General features: G+C 46.7%; 2 long non-coding RNA genes across 4 annotated transcripts in view; one reads left to right on the forward strand and one right to left on the reverse strand.

Moving 5' to 3' along the window:
* Positions 1-21,588, reverse strand: part of LOC139186456 (uncharacterized) — a 331,485-nt gene that overhangs the window by 289,592 nt on the left and 20,305 nt on the right. The window lies entirely within an intron of this gene.
* LOC139186382 (uncharacterized) lies at positions 19,484-21,525 on the forward strand. Its single transcript, XR_011569923.1, has 2 exons — positions 19,484-19,951; positions 20,990-21,525. It is a non-coding gene; the product is annotated as an uncharacterized lncRNA (long non-coding RNA).

Consider the following 21,588-nt stretch of genomic DNA (forward strand, 5'->3'; position numbering starts at 1 on the left):
GTTGTCAGACAACATGCAACCTATGTGACCCCCAACATCTTGTTCAGATGACGTACCATCTGGCCCAGAGCAGGCTGGGGCGCACCTGACGGGGTACCTGGTCAGCCTGGGCCATGCCCCAAGCAGGCGCAGTCAGCCCACTCCCAGCCCGGGATGTTGCCAGCAGTTGGGTGGAGAACCTGGGTCTTTCCTCTGCACGAGCACGGGGCTATCTCCTACTCCTTTTACTTACTCTGCTCCATTTTTGGAATAAGAGCTGGGTTTTGTCATTCACGTGAACAACAAGGACTTTTCAAAAAAGCAATAGATACAGTTTTCCTTTAAGGGGGAGATCACTGGGGCATCCAGAAGATTAGCAGGATCTGGCCAACAAGATTTCTGAAGATTCTTTTCAACCCTGTATCCCTATTTGAGGAAATCTAGGAAAGTGTCTCGCTGCTGCTGCTGCTAAGTTGCTTCAGTCGTGTCCGACTCTGTGCGACCCCATAGACAGCAGCCCACCAGGCTTCCCCGTCCCTGGGATTCTCCAGGCAAGAACACTGGAGTGGGTTGCCATTTCCCTCTCCAATGCATGACAGTGAAAAGTGAAAGTGAAGTTGCTCAGTCATGTCTGACTCTTTGCGACCCCATGGACAGTAGCCTGCACCAGGCTCCTCCATCCATGGGATTTTCTAGGCAAGAGTACTGGAGTGGGTTGCCATTTCCTTCTCCAGGGAATCTTCCCGACCCAGGGATCGAACCCAGGTCTCCGGCATTGTAGACAGACTCTTTACCATCTGAGCCACCAGGGAAGTCCATATACATATATATATATATATATATATATATATATATATGTACATTTTGTTCATAGATCCTATTACACCTATGTATATGTGTGTATATAAATTGTTTAATTAAAATCTCTCTCACCCTGCTTCCTTCCTCTTGGGTCATTCTCCTCTGTTGGATATGAGATCAACTTTATAATTCAGAGTTGATGGCTAAAAATATATTTAACAGCCCAAGTGCTTAGTGTGTCTCCTTTAAGTTTTCAGTACTTTCTCCTGCTGCAATTAGAAGTTGTATGGGGGTGGGGGTAGAGGGCAGCCCTGGTGAGGTTAGAGAAGACGCGTGTGGGGCTGAGAACACACGAGAAACTAGCCTCCGGTTTGCTCTGAGTCAGTGGACTGAAGCCAAGGTCTCTGGACAGCGAGACGCCACCAAGGACAAACAGCCCTTCCCTGGAGTCCCATGGCTCAGCCATCACAATGGGCTCCAGGCACAACTGGTCCCATCTAATAACAGCATCACAGAGAGGTGGGCAGGAAATGGCCCTGGCTCTGGGGGCTAAGGAGGGAGTTCAGAGGACCCACAGGTAGAAGGAAACCCAGGGGGTGAGCAGTGTCTTACGCGACCCACTTTTGTCCTCCAGAGGGCATTCCTTGGACCCCAGAAAGCCTAGGCACCCCTGTGATCTTCCACCCTGTGACACTCCACCAACAAGCTAAATGCACACACAATGCACAGAACGCAAATTGTGCATGAACTTCACTGACTGTTTATAATTAAATACCTTTTATCAAACAATTAGAAACCTACAACTAATGAGGGGGGCGGAGGGGGTCCTGGAAGTCTAAAAGCCCCAGAAACAGCTCTGTTTAGGTATAGATTCTGAGTATTCCAAATGAAGGGGGGAAAAAAAAAATCTCACAAATGTGACTTATCTGAGCCAATAGAGGGCGTCATTCACTTTTACAAGTCCCTTGAACACTTTTTTTTTTAAAGAGGGCTGAGGGGTAGTGAAACCCTGAGATGTACTGAATCTGAATGGGCTTTTTGCTGTACGCTAGGGTGGTAGGGTATAGGTAGGATTGGTAACTAGAAAACTCATATATGAATATTGCTAAAATGCTACATCTCTGTTGCATGGGGCAAAGTTGAATCAATTTTATCTCTTCCGTTAAGCTCTTTTTCTGGCCAGACTGACCTAAAGACAGCCAATTCCCCCTTGACATACAACAGAGAGTTTGGGTTGGTAGATTGTTACATTGCATCTTTCCATTTTCCAAACAAGTGGAGTTTGCTGTTTGTAACAAGGTTTCAGTAGCGGGAATGAGTAATTCTGGAAAAGTCCACCAGAGGGAGCCAAATGACTGCTTTAGAATCACTCATTGAAGTTTGGGAAGCTGCCGGCCAACCTCCTCCCTCCTCATCTCTCCCCCTCCCCCAGACATTAAAAAAAAAAAAAAAAAATCAGAATTATAGCGCTAGAAATATGTATTCTGTATCTTCTTACCTAGCAACCCACAGACTTCAAACAAACAAATAATACTGCTGTGGTGATGTATTTAACAATGTGAAGATTCTCTGCCTTCTTAACAGGGAGCAGAATAATTAGAGAAATCTTGCCTTAGAAAGACCATTTACTGGACGCACAGTGAGGAATGAATCCTCAAGAATGCTGGGGGGGTGGGGTAGGGGGTGGGAGAATGGTTTATGAGTATAAACAATTTACCAGATTGAGCTGATCACTTGTCATATATTTTCAACAGACATTTTAAGGATCTGTTTTTAAGGGGATTTGACTATGATTTTTTTTTTTCTTCTGCTGAGAAAGGTTGAAGGCAGGAGAAGGGGACGACAGAGGATGAGATGGTTGGATGGCATCACTGACTCAATGGACATGAGTTTGAGGAAACTCCAGAAGATGGTGAAGGACACAGAAGCCTGGCGTGCGCAGTCCATGGGGTTGCAAAGAGTTGGACACAACTGAGCCACTGGACAACAACACTGTAGGGGCTGGATCTGCATTAAGAACCACCTACACAAATACATCTTTTCTGCTTCTGTTGTGCTTTAGGCCTAGCAGAGTGTCCGTTGAGGTCAACAACATCCTCTTGTTGGCATTGGCTATGACTGGCCATTCTGTAGCCAGGAACTGCTGGGAAAACAGTGCCTCTGAATTTCAACTGAATTCTTAAAACACCCTCCCTCCTTCTTGGTACCCACCCTTAAACCTTTTCAACCCACAGCCAGGGGCTAGTGGGTCCTTCTGAGATCCCAAGCACTTTGTAAAAAATTATATCTCACAGTCCATTATATGATTATTTAAAATCCGAATTCCTTATTAAACTGTTAACGTCTTGAGGAAAGAAATTTGTCTTAATTTTCTCCAGAAAGATTTAGCCTCATAATCCAACAGAGTGCAAGGCGCACATTAGGAGTTAATCAGTTTTTATGGAATAAATAATATTCTCATGAACAGGGTGTAAAATAAGAAAAGTTAGGAACAAGCAAGGGCTTTTTCTGTGTCTGCCTCTCTCTAAGCACTAGATATGTATTAACTCATTTCATCCTCAGAAATGCCCTATGAAATAGTAACAAGTACTACAATTACCTGGGACTTCCCTGGTGGCTCAGATGGTAAAGAATCCACCTGCAATGCAGGAGACCTGGCTTCAATCCCTGGGTCAGGAAGATCCCCTGGGGAAAGGCATGGCAACCCACTCGGCTATTCTTGCCTGGAGAATCCCTGTGGACAGAGGAGCCTTGCAGGCTACAGTCTATGGGGTTGTAAAGAGTTAGACATGACTGAGTGACCAGCATTTTTACGTTCACTACTATTACCTACATTTTAAAGTTGAGAAGACTGACCTCAGATTGATGAGGATTAAGTAACTTGCCCAAGGTCATGAATGATATAAGCTGAGAATGGGATTTGAACCCCAGGATGGTGCTGCCACTGCCTGGACCCCCCATTGCATTAGCGTAGAGTTCTGCCTGGAAATAAGAGAGAGGGCGGTTACACAGATGTGTGCCTGCTTACTGACTATACACTATGTGAAAGTCGCTCAGTCATGTCCAACTCTCTGCGACTCCTTGGACTATACAGTCCATGGGATTCTCCAGGCCAGAATACTGGAGTGGGTAGCTGTTCCCTTGTCGAAGGGAATTTCCCAACCCAGGGATCAAACCCAGGTCTCCTGCATCACAGGCAGATTTTTTACCAGCTGAGCTACCAGGGAAGCTCAAGAATACTGGACTGGGTATTACTCACTTTCATAAGGATAGACATTATCAGCTTGTTAAATTAGAGGATGACACCAGTATGGAAAAGAGAAAATATATGTTGGATGATAGATGAAGGTTTTAAAATTTTATTTATTTATTTATTTTTGGCTGTGCTGGGTCTTCACTGTGCTTGGGCTTTCCTCTAGGCGTGGAGAGCAGGAGCCACTCCCTCGTGGAGCGCAGGCTTCTCATTGCAGCGTCTTCTCTTGTTGCGGCACGTGGGCTCAGGAGTTGCAGCTCCTGAGCTCTAGAGCACAGGGTCAGTAGTTGAGGTACATGGGCTTAGCTAGTCTGCGGGCATGTGGGATCTTCCCAGACCAGGGATTGAACGCAAGTCTCCTGCATGGGCAGCTCACCACTGAGCCACCAGGGAAGCCCTGATGAAGATTTTTTTAACTTACAAACTTAGAAATGGTTCTTAGATATGACACCAAAAACACAAGCAATGAATGAAGAATAAGCTGGATATCATCAAAATTTAAAACTTTCATGTTTCCAAGGATATCAAGAAAATGAAAAGAAAACATACAGAACAGGGGAAAACTTTTGCAAATTATGTATCTGGTGAGGGACTTGTCAAGTGGGCCTTAGGAAGCATCACTATGAACAAAGCTAGTGGAGGTGATGGAATTCCAGTTGAGCTATTTCAAATCCTAAAAGATAATACTGTTAAAGTGCTGCACTCAATATGCCAGCAAATTTGGAAAACTCAGCAGTGGCCACAGGACTAGAAAAGGTCAGTTTCCATTCCAATCCCCAAGAAAGGCAATGCCAAAGAATGTTCAAACTACCACACAATTGTACTTGCACTCATCTCACACGCTAGCAAAGTAATGCTCAAAATTCTCCAAGTGAGGCTTCAACAGTACATGAACTGAGAACTTCCAGATGTTAAAGCTGGATTTAGAAAAGGCAGAGGAACCAAAGATCAAATTGTCAACACCTGTTGGATCACTGAAAATGCAAGAGAGTTCCAGAAAAACACCTACTGCTGCTTCATTGACTACACTAAAGCCTTTGACTGTGTGGATTACAACAAACTGTGGAAAATTCTTTTTTTAATATATTTTATTTTATTTTTAAACTTTACAATATTGTATTGGTTTTGTCCTATATCAACATGAATCCACCACAGGTATACACGTGTTCCCCATCCTGAACCCTCCTCCCTCATCCCTCCCCGTACCATACCTCTGGGTCGTCCCAGCGCACCAGCCCCAAGCATCCAGTATCGTGCATCAAACCTGGACTGGTGACTCATTTCATATATGATATTATACATGTTTCAATGCCATTCTCCCAAATCATCCCTCCCTCTCCCTTTCCCACAGAGTCCAAAAGACTGTTCTATACATCAGTGTCTCTTTTGCTGTCTCGTATACAGGGTTATTGTTACCATCTTTCTAAATTCCATATATATGCGTTAGTATACTGTATTGGTGTTTTTCTTTCTGGCTTACTTCACTCTGTATAATAGGCTCCAGTTTCATCCACCTCATTAGAACAGATTCAAATGTATTCTTTTTAATGGCTGAGTAATACTCCATTGTGTATATGTACCACAGCTTTCTTATCCATTCATTTGCTGATGGACACCTAGGTTGCTTCCATGTCCTGGCTATTATAAACAGTGTGGAAAATTTGTAAAGAGATGGAACCACCTTACCCACCTCCTGAGAAATCTGTATGCAGGTCAAGAAGCAGCAGTTAGAACCGGACATGGAACAACAGACTGGTTCAAAATTGGGAAAGGAGTACATCAAAGCTGTATATTGTCACCCTATTTATTTAACTTATATGCAGAGTACATCATGCAAAATGCCAGGCTGGATGAAGCACAAGCTGGAATCAAGATTGTCAGGAGAAATATCAATAACCTCAGATATGCAGATGACACCACCCTTATGGCAGAAAGTGAAGAACTAAAGAGCCTCTTGCTGAAAGTGGAAGAGGAGAGTGAAAAAGTTGGCTTAAAACTCAACATTCAAAAAAACAGATCATGGCATCTGGTCCCATCACTTCATGGCAAATAGATGGGGAAACAATGGAAACTGTGATAGACTTTATTTTCTTGGGCTCCAAAATCACTGCAGATGGTGACTGCAGCCATGAAATTAAGATGCTTGCTCCTTGGAAGAAAAGCTATGACTAATCTAGTCATCATATTAAAAAGCAGAGACATTACTTTGCCAACAAATGTCCATGTACTCAAACCTATGGTTTTTCCAGTAGTCATGTATGGATGTGAGAGTTGGACCATAAGGAAGGCTGAGCACTGAAGAATTGATGCTTTTGAACTGTGGTGTTGGAGAAGACTCTTGAGAGTCCCTTGGACTGCAAGGAGATTAAACCAGTCAATCCTAAAGGAAATCGGTCCTAAGTGTTCACTGGAAGGACTGATGTTGAAGCTGAAGCTGCAATACTTTGGCAACCTGATGTGAAGAACTAACTCGTTGGAAAAGATCATGATACTGGAAAAGACTGAAGACAGGAGGAGAAGGGGACGACAGAGGATGAGATGGTTGGATGGCATCACCGACTCGATGGACATGAGTTTGAGCAAGTTCCAGGAGTTGGTGATAGACAGGGAAGCCTCGCGTGCTACAGTCCATGGGGGTCACAAAGAGTCTGACATGACTGAGTGACTGAACTAAACTGAAGGGACTTCTATCTAGAGTACATAAAGAACTATTATACCTTATTATTATTAAAAAATTAAACCAATTTTTAAAATTGGCAAACTACTGGAATAGCTAATTCTCCGAAGAAGATATACAAATGTCCAATAAGCACATGAAAAGTGCTCAACACCATCAGCCATCAGGGAAATGCAAATCAAACCCATGAGACAGCTCTGCACACCCACTACGGGGGCTATTCTCAGACAGACAGATAATGACACGTGTTGGAGAGGGTGTGGAGGATATCCTGCTGGTTGTTGTTTAGTCACTAAGTCGTGTCTGACTCTTTGTGACCCTGTGGACTGTAGCCAGCCAGGATCCTCCCCCATGGGACTTCCCAGGCACGAATACTGGAGTGGGTTGCCATTTCCTCCGCCCAGAGGATCTTTCTGACCCAGGGATTGAACCCAGGTCTCCTGCATTGGCAGGCAGATTCTTTACCGCTGAGCCACCAGGGAAGCCCATACTGCTGGTAAAGACGGAAAATGGTGCAGCCACTTTGGAAAATGTTCTGGCAGTTCCTCAGATGTATAAATATAAAATTACCCTAGTCTGCTCCTAGGTGTACACATAAGAGAAATATGTCCACACAAAAATCTGTACACATATGTTCACAGCAGTATCATTCATAATAGCCAAAATGGGAAAATAACCCAAATGTCCATCAACTGATGTGATATATTTGTATCATGGAATATTATTTGAAAAAAGGAATAATATTTTATAATAATTTTATATGGCGTATAATCTAAAACGGAGTGAATCAGTATGTTGTACAGCTGAAACTAAGGTACTAGTGTAAGCCAATTACAATTCCACTTTTAAAAGTTAAAAATAAATTATACAATGTAGGTCCAAATTTTAAAAAAGAAGTAAAAGACTGATACATGTACAATATGGATGAACCTTGAAAGCATTAAGCTCAGAGGAGAAAGCCAGTTACATGGACCACATGTTGCATGATTCCGATTGTATGGCATGTCCAGAACAGACAGATGTACAGAGACAGAAAGGAGATTAGTGGTTATCTAGAGCTGGAGGGATGAGGAAGCCGGGGAGAGGTGTGACAGTTAAGGGGTGTGGAGTTGCTTTGGAGATTATAAAAATGTTCAAAATTGACTCTGGTGATGGATATAGTAATATTAAGTATAGTATATAGTATATTAAATATTCTAAAAGCCACAGAATTGTACACTTTAAATGGGCTTGTATGGTATGTTCATTAATCTTGAATAAAGCTGTTAAAAAAAAATCATGGGAATTCCCTGGGGTCCAGTGGTTAGGACTCCAAGCTTCCACTGCAGGGGGCATGGGTTCCATCCCTGGTTGGGGAACTAAGACCCTGCATGTCACATGGCCAAAAACAAACAAAGCAAAATGCAAGCAGGTAGAAGGATGGGTTCCCACCAATAAATGGAATGTACTATTGCCTTAACATCCAGCCCGCAGATTCTGAAAACCCTCTGCACAAGTATGGGATGGGGAGACAGGTGTTGACAGAGACACCAGGGAAAGGGGGCGGGGAGTCAGGATTGCAGTATATCCTAAGATCACTATGAGCAAACAGTAGGATGGGGCTGCCAGAACAGTTAAACATGCTGAAGTGAAGGCTGTCCTCTCCCAGCAGAACTTCCAGGGGCTGTTACGAGCTTTAGAGCCCCAAGTACTCTGGAAAAGAGCCCACTCACAGCTCTAAACTCACAACTGGGGGGAGGGGGAGGGAAAGATGGAAATCCTAACGGCAGTTATTGCCAAGGCTTCTGGTGTCAGAGGAGTCTCCTGCTCTGGCCTCGGGCTTCCTGACTCACTGGTATCAGCTGGCCTGTGACTCCCATCACTGGGTCTGGTGAGGAGAGGCTTCACAGATCTTGGGTGGAAGGTCCCCTTCATTCAGGGCTGTTGGTTGAGGGGTCCACAATGGCAACCATCTTGCCAGGCTCCCTGTGGATGCCAGTGAAGGAAATTGGGGGAGGTGATCAGGAATCAAGTAGCTCTAACAAGAAGACGATCATCTTTGTTTATGGTATAATGTTTTAAAACATTTTAAAACATAGGTATAATGCTTTAAGAACATCTCCCAGTGATGCTTCCTTATCAGTAAGCCAGTCTCACACTCCCTAAGCTTCCTATAACATCCACTTTCCCTTTCTTCGTAAACACTCCACTCCTCACCAAAAGCGATCCGAGGACAGAATGGAAAGTTTGAGCCCCCCAGGGAGGACTTAATATCACTGCTCTAAGTTTGGGGGTCTCTCTGAGATTGCTGACAAAAGGAACACAGAATTGCCTGAATTGTTTTCATTTTCAAGAAGGAGAAGGCATACCACATTAATGAAATATAAAGGAGTTACTGACACAACAGCTGAAGAATTTTTTGACATGATTCTTTGTTTCAGTGGATAAAATGTAAGTAATGGAAAATCATTTTTCAGTAAAGCAGGAAAAGCATTTTATATTTATACATGTTACTCATAAGTTGCTGACCTGTTATTTCTACCAGATGTCCATGTATGTCAGCAATCCAGACAGCTTAATTTCTGCTAGAATTCAGCAGAATAAATAAATAAATAGTAAATAAATGAGCAACTATATATGTGCTTCTTCTGTTTCAGCACTGGGGTGAGTGAAGAGATATCAAAGGATAAGGATGGTATTTGCATTGTAGAAAATTCCTTGAGTGGGAACAGTAACATGCAGGAAATAATTTGAACCCGGAAACAGTACAAGCTTAGATACTGAGGTAGGCAGAAGCCAGGCACCTTACCTTGGTCCTTGGTCATGTGGGGGTTCCAGCAGGAGAGACCAGGGAGAACCACAGTAGTAAAAAGAAGCGTCAGAATGAAGGTCTGCAAAGCCAGTCTCCAGAGCTCTGCCCTTCCTCCTCCAAAAAGAGGGCACCAGGCTCACACCCATCCTGGAAAGGCTGGTCCCATGCCAACGAGGCCAGGGAGCAGAAACGGCCGTGCCACAAGCCTCATTACAGGACAGCCATCCCTCACAACAGATGCCGCCCCACCCAAACAAGAGAGTTTGGGGACAAAGGAGACCTAAATCCCTTGGCCACCCCCAACCCCCGCCCCTCTCAGCCTCGCTGCGGCCTCAAAGGGGCCAGGTGGCACCTAGGGCCAGTCTGCCATCCGTTCCTGGGAACTGGCATTTTTTTAAATCCGCTCAATTAGAAATGTAACGACTTCTTGCTTCCATTTGCCAGGCTGGCAGGAAGAACGTGCAGCCAGCCAAGTGCGCTCTGTGAGGCTTAGCAAAAGCTGAGAAAGCGCAACCCCAAAGCTTCCTGGTTCAGAGAGGCAAGCATTCTCCAGAAAAGACCCGGATGTGGTCCTGCCTGCAGGAGAGTGAGGGCCAATGGGGTGGGCTACCTGCCTGTTTTCCTCATCTGTAAATCTGTGTAATAATAGATGATGCCTACTTTTGCAAAGATTAAGACAGAGCCTATGAAGGACTTATGGCTGACGTCTGGCACATAGCAGTTTCACTGTAGCTGTTATGACCACATTGATATATAGTATTTTTAGTCCCTCCACCTGGTATTTCTGGACTTCTCTGGTGGTTCAGATGGTAAAGAGCCTGCCTGCAATGCAGGAGACCTGGGTTCCATGCCTGGGTTTGGAAGATTCTCTGGAGAAGAGAATGGCTACCCCCTCCAGTACTCTTGCCTGGAAAATTCCAGGGACGAGGAGCCTGGTGGGGAGCCAGTCCATAGGGTTGCAAGGAGTCAGACGTGACTGAGTGACTAACACACACACACACACACACACACACACAGTCCCTCTATTACCCGGAAACATTCCAGACAATATGTCTCCTGAGATGCAAGAGGAGAGGGCTCAAATATACCACTACCCAGCACATCCGTGTCTCAGCAACAAGTCAAGCAGTGGCCTGAAAACACCTGGGGAGTCGATAGGTAATTCAGTTAACCCAAGGATGTCCTTTCCAGGACCGCAGTGCACAGTCAGGTCATTTACGGGACTCGCTCGCCTTTTTGCACCTCTGCCTGATCAGGAACAAGCAGGGAGGCAGTTGTTTTTATACTTTCCCCGCCTCTGCCCAGGGCTTCTCCCTGTTGGAGACCCGCCCCTCGTTAATCAAGCCTGTGTAAAGAATGGTCTGCAGTAAGCAGAATAACAGCACGCTGAGAATAGCTATACCCTGGTTCCTGCAACATGTGACTGTGGTAAGTTCCACATCCAGGGGCAGCTAAGGTGGCAGATGGAATTAGAGCTGATAATCAGCTGGCTGAAAGACAGAGAGATGGCCCCAGAGAATGCTAGAGGGACTCATGTGACCACGGGTTTCTTAAAAGTGGGGAAAGGATGCAAAAGAAGGTGTCACAAGGGGGAAAATTGGTTAGAGGCATGCTATGTCACTGGAAAGATGAGCAACAAGCCAAGGAATGTGGGAGCCTCCAGAAGCCAGAAAAGGCAAGAAAACAGATTCCTCCCCCATCACCCACTCCCCAGCCCTCACCAGCCTCCAAAAGAGATGTAGCCTTGCTGACATCTTCATTTAGTTCAGTGAGACCTGTGTCAGGCTGGACCTACAGGCTGTAAGACAATACATTTGCACTGTTGGAAGCCACCAAGTTTGCAGTCATCTGAATGACAGCCACAGAAAATGAATACAGTCTTTCCACTCATCATCTGGTGACATCCATTCTGTCTCCCAAGGTGTATTTCCTACAGAGGTACCATTTCCGTGATTTTTACTGCACTTTGATGGAACAGGCCAGTCTAAGACTAAGACCCTGTGTCCCCCAAGTATAGTTAAAAATCATCATCACACGAGGGAACCCCTGGGAGATCCTGCCCAAGCAAGTAAGAATGACCAAGAAGGAGTTATTGGAGCCAGCAGTTGTGGGCGTGTTTGGGGGTTGCCAAGAGCTCCCATGTTCTGCCTGATAAACCCTTCCATGCTTCCCAACCTCTGTCATCATCATGGACCTCATGGGCCCAAGGCTTAAGGGATTATGCATGGGGATTTCCCTGGCAGTCCAGTAGTTAAGATTCCCCACTTCCACTGCAGGGGGCAAGGATTCCATCCCTGGTCAGGGAACTAGGATCCCACATGCTACACAGCCCAAAAAGGCAGGGGCGGGGGGAGGAGGAGAGAAATTATGCATATGTTAATGTTTAGCAAATTTTTCTATTTTTATTCATCAGAGATATATCTGACTTTCAGCCAAAGCTCCTAATGAGAATGAATTAACCAGATTCTCACTATGAATTCATCTATTAATAATTCCAGGCAAGAGTCAAGCTGGAAAGCTTTAGAAATCCTACCCTTTTCAATCCTCAGTAAATGGTTGGTTTCTCTAAGCTTTTATTTCATATTGAAAATAATACTCAATGAACCCGTTATCACCTCTATGGCCTCCTAAAGGCCACAGATTGAGAACTATTGAAAAAGATTTCATCTATGAGATACATTTAGATCTAGAGTTTTACTCTTTCTTCAGCATCTAAGTCTTTTCACCCCAGTGTTATTTCTGACTGTCTTTGAGTCCTCTGGGTGGAGAATTGCTTTCACTGTGTTGGCAGATTTACTCTGAGGTCAGCTTAGATGTTGGTCAGCCAACATACAGAGGTGGTGGCCCCCATGGTGAGCCTTGGAGACCCTATAATCTGATACAAAAACTTTCCCCACTCTGTCCCTGGAAAGGAAGGGGCTGAAAACCAATTCCTTGAATCTCCTTTTATGAACCATATGCTCCCACTTCAAAAAGAATTCAAGTACATGCCTCCTGCTCCCAGAAGTATAAACTGTCAGAACCACTGTGAAAAATAGTTTGGAGTTATCTCCTGAAGTGAAAGACACACATACTCCATGACCCAGAAGTTCCATTTCTAGGTCTATAGTCAAAGAAGTGTCTGCAGGTGTGCACTAAGGGACTTGTTCAAGAGGGCTCATAGCATCACTCACAGCGGTGCACACTGGAACCACCTATAGCAGAATGCTACAGAAAGGTGGGTGTATTCACATGAATGCAATTCGATACTACACAGCAGTGAACACAGCACCATGGATGATGCACTTGCTCAGAGTGTTGGAGAAAAGAAAGCAGACAGGGAGGAAGGTTGTCTGATTCCATTTACATGACATCCAAAAAACAGATGAAATCAGAGCGCTTGTGGATTCGGACTTAGAGACAAAATTCTAAAGAAGGGAAAGAGGTTCCCAGAGAAGTTTAGAATGCATTGCTCCTAGGGGCCAGAAAGGGGTTGGTTGGGGGAGGGGACGTGAGGGGGCTTCTGGGGGACAAGCCATACTCTGTTTCTTCACCCTGGTGTTCACTACCGGGGTGCTTGTCTGGTAAATTCTTGAGTTGCATAGTTTACACATTTTACTGTCTGTGTGCTGTGTTTCACACTTCTAAGATGAAAAGTTTGAAGTGTTAATTCCTAACTATTTCCTTAAAAACAAATTCCTTGCACTTGAAGTTTTCTTTTTAATGTTTTGGCTGTACCACACACCGTGTGGGATCTGAGTTCCCCGACCAGGGATTGAACTCATGCCCCTTGATTTGGCAGCACAGAGTCTTAACCACTGGACTACCAGAGAATTCCCTGAAATTTTCTTTTTTTATGAATTTCCATTAGAAAACATATTTAAGAGCTTAAAAGAACATTTGAAAAACATCAGATAAGGGTTGGGGATGGGGGGGAGATCACCTCTAAATTCTTTCTCCTAAAGACAAATACTGTTAATATCTTGGTATATTTCTTTCCTATCTTTTCTCCATGACTAGTTTTTGATGTTTTATTTTTCATGGTAGTCAGATTTATTCAAACCTGTATATCAATATCTTTCACTTCACATTATCCTGTAAGCATTTTCAAAGTTCTTACAAACTCTCCCTGTAATTATTTTAATGACCACATATTTCAATTAGTGGTGCATCAGTAAGTGGCATATCGACTTGAACAATATTTAGGTTATTTCCTCTTTTTCTATCCATAGGCAGTGTCATGGCAGAGCTTTTCATTTACAGCCTTTTGCCTATTTCAAACTGCCTCATTAGAACTGATCCCTAGAGATGGATTTTTCAAGAGCCCAAAATAGTGCCTTTCTAAGGCTCTTTATGCAAAACATGTCCCTTTCCCGGGATCAGAGTTCAAGGAGGTTATCAAGTCCAAAGAGGTTCATCTTGGGTCCCTTTGGAATAGCTCCTCCCAGAACCAGGTCAGTTAATCTGTTTATCTCCCCAAACTGCTGGTTGAGTCCACGGATGCCACTAAACATTAGTTTACACCCCTTTATCTTCCCATTGAGAAGATGCACAGCTCAGGGTTACTTCTAGCACCAAGCAAGATTCCTTAAAAGAGCAGAGCTATAAGCTCACCTGTAAGTTTCCAAATGCTTAGAGCAATCATTCCAACAAAGCCTCAGAGTCTTCAATGTAAAATGAGAATATGAATGTCAGATGTGAAGGAATATGTGTGAGCATAAATGAGATGATGCATGGAAAGTATTAAATACAGTGTCTGCCCCCATATGTGGGGTAGTCTGTCTTCATACGTGAGTGCTTCTTCTTCCCTTTTTCCTAAGACCCATCTTTCTCCCTCAGTGGTTACAGGATCAAGGACAAGAGAGAAAGAAGAGGGAAATATTCAGAAAACATAGCAGTCATGACTTCCAAGTATATGGGCTTCCCAGTTGGCACTAGTGGTAAAGAACCCGCCTGCTAATACAGGAGACATAAGAGACACAGGTTCAATCCCTGGGTCAGGAAGATTCCCAGGAGAAGGGCATTGCAACCCACTCCAGTATTCTTGCCTAGAGAATCCCATGGACAGGGGAGCCTGGCAGGCTGTAGTCCATAGGTTCTCAAAGAGTCAGATACAACTAAAGTGACTTGGCACACACAGAGAGAAACTTCTCCCCATTCTTGCATTCGCCTGGACTACATCTGGGAGCCTTTATCTCTGAGTTATTCTTACAAGCTAATGAATTCCCTGGTGACTCAGATGGTAAAGAATATGCCTTCAGTATGGGAGACCCAGGTTTGATCCCTGGGTCAGGAAGATCCCCTGAAGAAGGGAATGCCTACCCACTCCAGTATTCTTGGCTGGAGAATTCCATGGACAGAGGAGCCTGGTGGGCCACTTTCCATGGGGTGGCAAAGAGTCAGATATGACTGAGTGACTACAGTTTCACTTTCAATGAATGGTCATCCGAAGGCTGAATGAGTTTCTTACCCATAGTTTTGTCTAAGGTAGCGCTTCACTGAATATGGTTATGGGACCTTTTTAGAATCAACTTGGTGTATTAGGGCCAGTAAAGCTAGAAGCTGTAATAAACAGTCCCCACGTCTCAGTAGCTTAACAGCATGAAGATCTAGTCATTGCTCATTTCATAGTCCAGGGGTCTTTAGCAACTTGTAAAGGATGGTCTTCCCATCCAGTGGCTGAAGTTCTCTCCACCTAATGTCTCTGCAGTCATCCAGGGCCACAGAGTCCTTTGCCAGATGCTCTGCAGATAACAAAACAGGGGAAAAACCAACTTAGAGGAGTCAAGTGTGGTATTAAGGGACTTCCCTGGCCAGCCAATGGTTAGGACTCCATGCTTTCACTGCCATGGGCAGGAGTTCAATCCCTGGTCAGGGAATTAAGATCCCACAAGCCATGTGGTATGGCCAAAGTGGGGAAAAGTGGTTTTAGGGGCCAGCGCTAGAAGGGATCTACATCATTTTGCTGACATTCTATTGGTTAGGACTCAGTTACCCCGTCTCACACAGCTGTGGAAGAGGCTGGGAACTGTGGTTTAACTCTGTCCCAGAGGAAATGGAAATGATGTTGGTGATCTCATTGCATACCTAGAGTGATTGTAAATACATATATATATATATTTTTTTTTTTAAGTAGGTCTGGGTAGTCTCAGATCTGATGTATGTTTGAGGCTCCAGACCTACTAAATCAGAATGTTAGGGGCCTAGGAATGTGAAGTTTAAACAGATGATTTTTATCAGCACTAAAGCTGGAGCCCAGAGATGCTACAAGGGCTCCAGCACAAACACGCCTTCTCCAAGGCAGCCATGCCATTGATCTTCCCTTAGATCCCAGGCTGGGCACCCAGAGCATTCTTGCAAATTTTTCAGAAGCTTCAACAACTGTACTGTAAGGAGTCCCTGACGGTTTGTCTTCAACACTCAGATTTCAGTATCCCTTTAAAAATGTGGGTAAGCATGACATTTGCTGGGTTCCTTTCTCAGCACTTTTATCCTTAATCAGACAAAGAGAATAGTGCAGGGCTACAATGAACAGCAAAAATAGGAGCCAGTCTTCACAGCCCAAATCTATCTGTTTTAGGGACATTGTTGAGGTCAATGTTCATGGCATCATCATTTTATGGGGACACATGGAAGAAATTCTCTCAGGCATCAGTAACTTAAATAGCTGTTTTTTTGGTGAATCATAGGATTTATTGTGTTCCCTCTTTGTATTGACTGCTAGGAAATTGGAAGCCAGAACTTGAGACCACCCATAGCAAGTATACAGAACTTAATCCCAGATACATCTTATTTTTCCTGCTTTCAACCCAAATATTCACATTTATTTATTTTCTTATCTTACTAAAATACACATATGTGCACATTCCACCTGATATCTATTTTGAATGAGCAAGTTGATTTTTAATGGTTGATCCTGTGACAGAAAAGTGAACAAAAATATTGGTTCTTAGTTTTCTGACCATGTTTTAGCCCAAGGGAAATATTCCCCACAAATGACATGCATGAAGCCTTAATCATCAGTGTAACTCAGTACAAACTGTTTTCTCAGAGACCTCAGAAAAAAATCACTAATTAAAACCACATGTACCTTTCTAACAACTCTCTGCCCCAGTCATCATCTCTTTTCTTGAGATAGAATCACCATATTCTGCACCCAGAGATAGTACAGAACCAAATTACCATTCAAAAGTAGAACATGAGGTGAACAACTCTTGGCTTTGATAAATGGTGCTCTCTATCCAAACTCTCCCAAAATAATATTTAAATCCAATGGACAGAAAGCTAGAAAAAAAATTCAGGTACTTTTAAGATATCCTAAGACTATTACTTAGTAAAAAGTTTCCCACATTGAATTTAACAAGTAACTCATGGAAGGGGATAAGAGAAAGGTGTCCAAGTATTAACTGAAATTTAGTAACTAAAATGTATTGAGTGCTTGTTTATATTCCAGGCACTGCGCGTTAGCATGCGGTTCCCATTTTAAACACACACACACACACACACACACACACACGAAACAAGCTCACACTCTAGGCAGGAGGTAGTAAGAGGGTGTGATCACGTTTCTTAGAGCAGCCCCTAACAATGGCCCTTGATCTGAGGGACTTTGCCTCCAGAGGCCTGGCCGCTACCTTCAGCACCAAGGCCAGCGCACCTGGCTCTTTCGGGATCCCCCAACTTTCCCCATTGCAGAACTCTCACGCCCCAGAACTGCAATAAAGAAATGCCCTTTCTCAATGAAACATGCCATCTTAACTCTTGAAATGAGCTTCATAAGTTGCTGTTCATGGAGTAGTCACTGCTACCAGCTGAAAAGCTTTCGATAGTGATAGATGAAAATGGTCAATTTATTGGAGATCTAATCCTTCTGAACACAGGCGCGCGCCTATGCGCGCGCACACACACTCACACAAACGCTGTCAGGTGGGCTGTATGTTGGTTAAATTCTCCTGTCACTCCCAGCACCTCTTCTCACGTAGAAGCAGTTGGGGAAAGCATTCTTGGCCTCCTGTCCCAACTAGGCGAGTCTTCTCTGCCGGGACAGGGAGGGGAGATGGGTGAGAAGCCCTCCGCCTCGCGCCCAGCACTCCGAGATTCGTGTCTGTGAGAAATTTTATCTTGGAGTTTGTGTATAGGTTCTGACTTTAAGGCTAACAAACAATAACAACCTACCATAAAGATTGTTCTTCCCAACTAAGTAATAAAAATCCTCGAAGGCAAACATCACTCGTTGCTAATACTATTCCCATCTCACAGATAAAGAAGCTAACCCCGAGATTAAGCTACTTCCCCAAGAGAACACAGTGAATAAGTGACAAAAGCCAACCCCAATAGTCAGATTTCCAGTCTTCCTTTCTGCTGGTCCTTCCTCAGCAAGATACATGGATATATATCTGCCAATTGTCCCCAGGATCCAGGTTGTGCACCCCTCCCTCTGGCCCAATTATCTGAAAACCAAAAGAGTAGAAAATCGAAAATGAGATGGAGGTCGGCAGCGACGTGAGGCAGCGGATTGCTGCCGCTTCCTTGCTCCCTTTTTCAGAAGCTAAAATCGACTGTGCTCTTCCTCGGTGACAGCCCCTCGCCTGAGGCGCAGCTCCCGGCCTCGGCGGGGGTCCGAGCAATCTGGGCGCCTCCAGCTGCCCCTTCTCCAGAGTCGCCAGCCGCAGAGCGCAGGGCCAAGCTGGGGCGAAGCGAGGGTGCCCAGGGTGCCCGTGGTGCCCCCGAAGCCAGTGCTGTTGCCGAAGCCGCCCTGGGCGCAGTGCGCAGGGCGCTGCTCGCTTGTGCTAACTCGGCGCGCTGTTCCTCCCGGAGCGCAGCCGGCGTTGGGGAGGCCTGTGGGCAGCCGGGGAGCCTCCGGCTGCGCCCCAGGCCCAGAGTCTGGGCTGTGTGGAGCGCGGAGCCCCGGCTTCCCCCAGCCAGCTCCCTCCTGTGTTAGCACTCATTGCCAGGCAGAAGCGCGGGTCTCTCTCCACCCCTCCCCAAAGCGCACCGGGCCTGCTTCCATCTGATTAGAATGTTTTGCCCATCTGATTAGAATGACTGTAGCTTTCAAGCCATTCATTATAAGAATTTTAGTCTTAAAAGAAAAAGAGGGTCCCACTGTAATTGTGAGTTGTAATAAATGCGAACTTCTGGTGCCGTCCTCTGCAGTATGTAAGACAGTAAAAAATGTGTCTCATGCAAACGCGCCCCCTCCCCAAGCCCATTGTGAAGTCAATCTCTAACAAAGGGGACGTGTGAATATTCAACACCGAGGCTTTCAGTCGTATTTTCCGGAATCCCTGAGTCGGCTTTTTTTTTTTTTTAATCAGCGAATACCTGTTTAAGTTTTTAAAGCACATGGAAATCGCCCGCGAGCGACCATATAATTTGATTTGCCAGGCAATCTGCAGAGCGATCGCACATCATTTATAATGTTCATTGAGCATTTTGCCTAATTGTGTCTGTCTCTGAAAGGGCGGCGCACCCCCTCCCGACCGCGAGCGGCACAAGTGGCGACATTCCCATGGAGCGGCCGCGCCGCAGCTTGTCGCATTCAGCGCGGGCGGCCTGGCCGCGCGCTTCCCTGCCCGGCGCCCGGGCGCGCCTGACACTAATAGCTCGCGGCTCAGGTACGAGCGGGCGCCGCGTTTGACTCCATTCAATTCACAACCGGCCGCGCTTGCAGGTGTCGCCTTTTGAAACTGCCATTCAGGCGGCCGCTGTTCACTTCTAGCTGCGCCGCGGGTTTTGTGGAAGCGCAAGAATGGCGCTGATTATTCCCGTGCCCACGGGCTGCCCCCACCCCCGCCGGACGCGAGCCTTCCCTCCGCCAAAAGAGACGTTTAATTAGTTCTGGGGCCGCCGACAGCCAGCGGGGCCGACAAAGCCCGGCTCCCCAGGTAACCCCGGGGTTCCTGCGGCCCCGGGAGGGGGCGCCCCGCGCCTGAGCACTGGCCTCTGGCCGTGCGCTCCCTCCCGCGCCGCCGCCGTCCGCCCACCTGCCTCCTGGGCCGGCTCTCCAGCTGGCCGAAGGCTCGCTCGCCGGACTTGAGTGGCCTTGGCCAGCGACCCCCGCGGATCCCGGACGCGAGCAGTTTTCGGGCGCCTGCGATGTCTTCTCGCCTCTCTGTCCCCATTGCCAGCCAGGGAGATGGAAACTTGGTTGGTCCTAACTGTCTTGCGAGGGGGTGTCCTCTCCATGACATGTCCTCTCCATGACATCCCCTCACCCCATTTCGGGAAAATATCGGGACGATGTTTTGAGGAAACACTAGAGACACTTTCCCCTTTATCCACCTTTGCGTCTCAGCGCCGCGTGCGCTAAAAGGGCGCAAAGTTGCCCTGGGAGATGACGAATGGCTGCCTCGTCTCCACGGCCAGTGACCTTGGCAACAGCGCCTCCGGCGCCCGAGCTGGCCTCGAATACGCAGGTCTGCGGACAGCCTCGGCCTGGGTCGCATACTCTAGGTCACCAGAGCCACAGGTACCACCACTCCCCTCTAACGCCCCTAATGGGATCGCGCCCCTGGGAGCCCGGCCTCTGGCTGCAGGCCGCGCACGCCGGCAGCGGAGGGGGACGGAGGGAGGCCCAGTCCAGGCGGGCATCCGGTACCTTTCGAGGGGGGAGTAGGCATCGGCCGCGAGGCGGGGGCCCCTCCCGCCTCATCATTTGGTTTCCGCGAGCGTCCGAGGACGCCAGCACCCATTCGTTCCACTCACTGCGCCCTGTGAACGAGCGCGGGGCGGGCGGGGGAGGCCGGGCCCGGGGAGGGCGGGTGGTCTCCCTCCCCCGCCCGCCCTGCCGGTCGAGCCGTGGCACAAGTGTTGCGATTCCCACGGGCCGGCGGGCTCTGCGGCTGGAGGCCCGGGCACCCGGGGTCCGGGAGACGGGGCGGACACAGAGGGGTTTGTAGACACGCTGACCTCCGCGCTCCAGCTCTGAAAGGGCCTGAAAGGAGCCGTTTATGGTACATTACCAGTCAAGGGCTCAGGTACCAGCGCCTTGTGTCGGGAAGCCCCGGCGGCCGCCCGTGCTGCAGGTGTCCACTATACAAACGCCCCGGAGGAGGCAGGACGCCGGGGAGGGCCGGGGAGAGGCGCCAGGCCGCGCCGCTGCAGCCGCTCGGGCAATTTCGCTCTTTCTCTTCTGCGGCGAGAACAGCCGGCCTGGGGCGAAGACCCAGGTCCTGGGGGTTGGGGGTGGTAGAGAAAGCAGCGGGGGTGGGGGTGGGGGGTCGAGCAAAGCCTACAGTACGTTATTTATGGGCTGCATCTGATGGAGAGGGGGGTCGGGGGAGGCTTTGAGCCTCTGCCCAGCCCCGACCCAGTTTCAAGGGGGCTGAGGGCACAGAGAGGTCATAGGAGACTGAAACTCCCCAGTGGAGGCCGGCGCTAGGCCGGGCAAGGAAGAGGCATTTTGCCTGCTGCTTGGGCCACTTGGGCCCCCAGGCGCCTGCCCGGATTTAATTCGAACTTTCCCCATTTCGGTCCATCGTCTCCCTGTCTATCTTCCTGTGCACAGATGGGCCTGAGGCCTCTCCCCAGCGCCAGAGTCACTTCCGATCCAGAGGAAACCAAGGAAGACCTTACCCTCAGTAGGTAACCTCGTGGGCCCCTCTGCCCCTGCAAGACCCGGCAAGCAGAGAATTGGCTTCTATAAAGGAACACCTGGAAATGCTTTTTCCCTTGGGGAGGAGATTGTTAATGGAGTTTACTACCTACCTAAGTCGGTCCTTAAGCCTTCACGGGGCCAAAATTCTAATAAAGAAAAATAGTACCGCAAGACAACCCAAACACCACTGCCAGGATATTAAGCAAGACAATTTTTAAAAAAAATAACAAATGATTTAATGATTTTCAGACCCAACTAGAAAAAGAGAATGAGCAGACAGAAATCTTAGGTGTGTCTGTAGGAAGCCTCCAGATACTCCCAAACGTTTCAGAGGTTGTCTGCCTTGCTTCATTATCTAATACTATCTGGAAACGTCTTCCTTCTACAGCTCCATCATCATCATCATTATTTTTACATGTCACCTCTGATTAAAATTAACCTCTGAATATGACTGAGTGCTTTTTTCTTAAAGTAAGAGAAATTGGACAAGGAATGGTGAAGCGGATGAA

This window comes from Bos indicus, chromosome 13 (genome assembly GCF_029378745.1).
Source record: "Bos indicus isolate NIAB-ARS_2022 breed Sahiwal x Tharparkar chromosome 13, NIAB-ARS_B.indTharparkar_mat_pri_1.0, whole genome shotgun sequence".
Classification (NCBI taxonomy): domain Eukaryota; kingdom Metazoa; phylum Chordata; class Mammalia; order Artiodactyla; family Bovidae; genus Bos; species Bos indicus.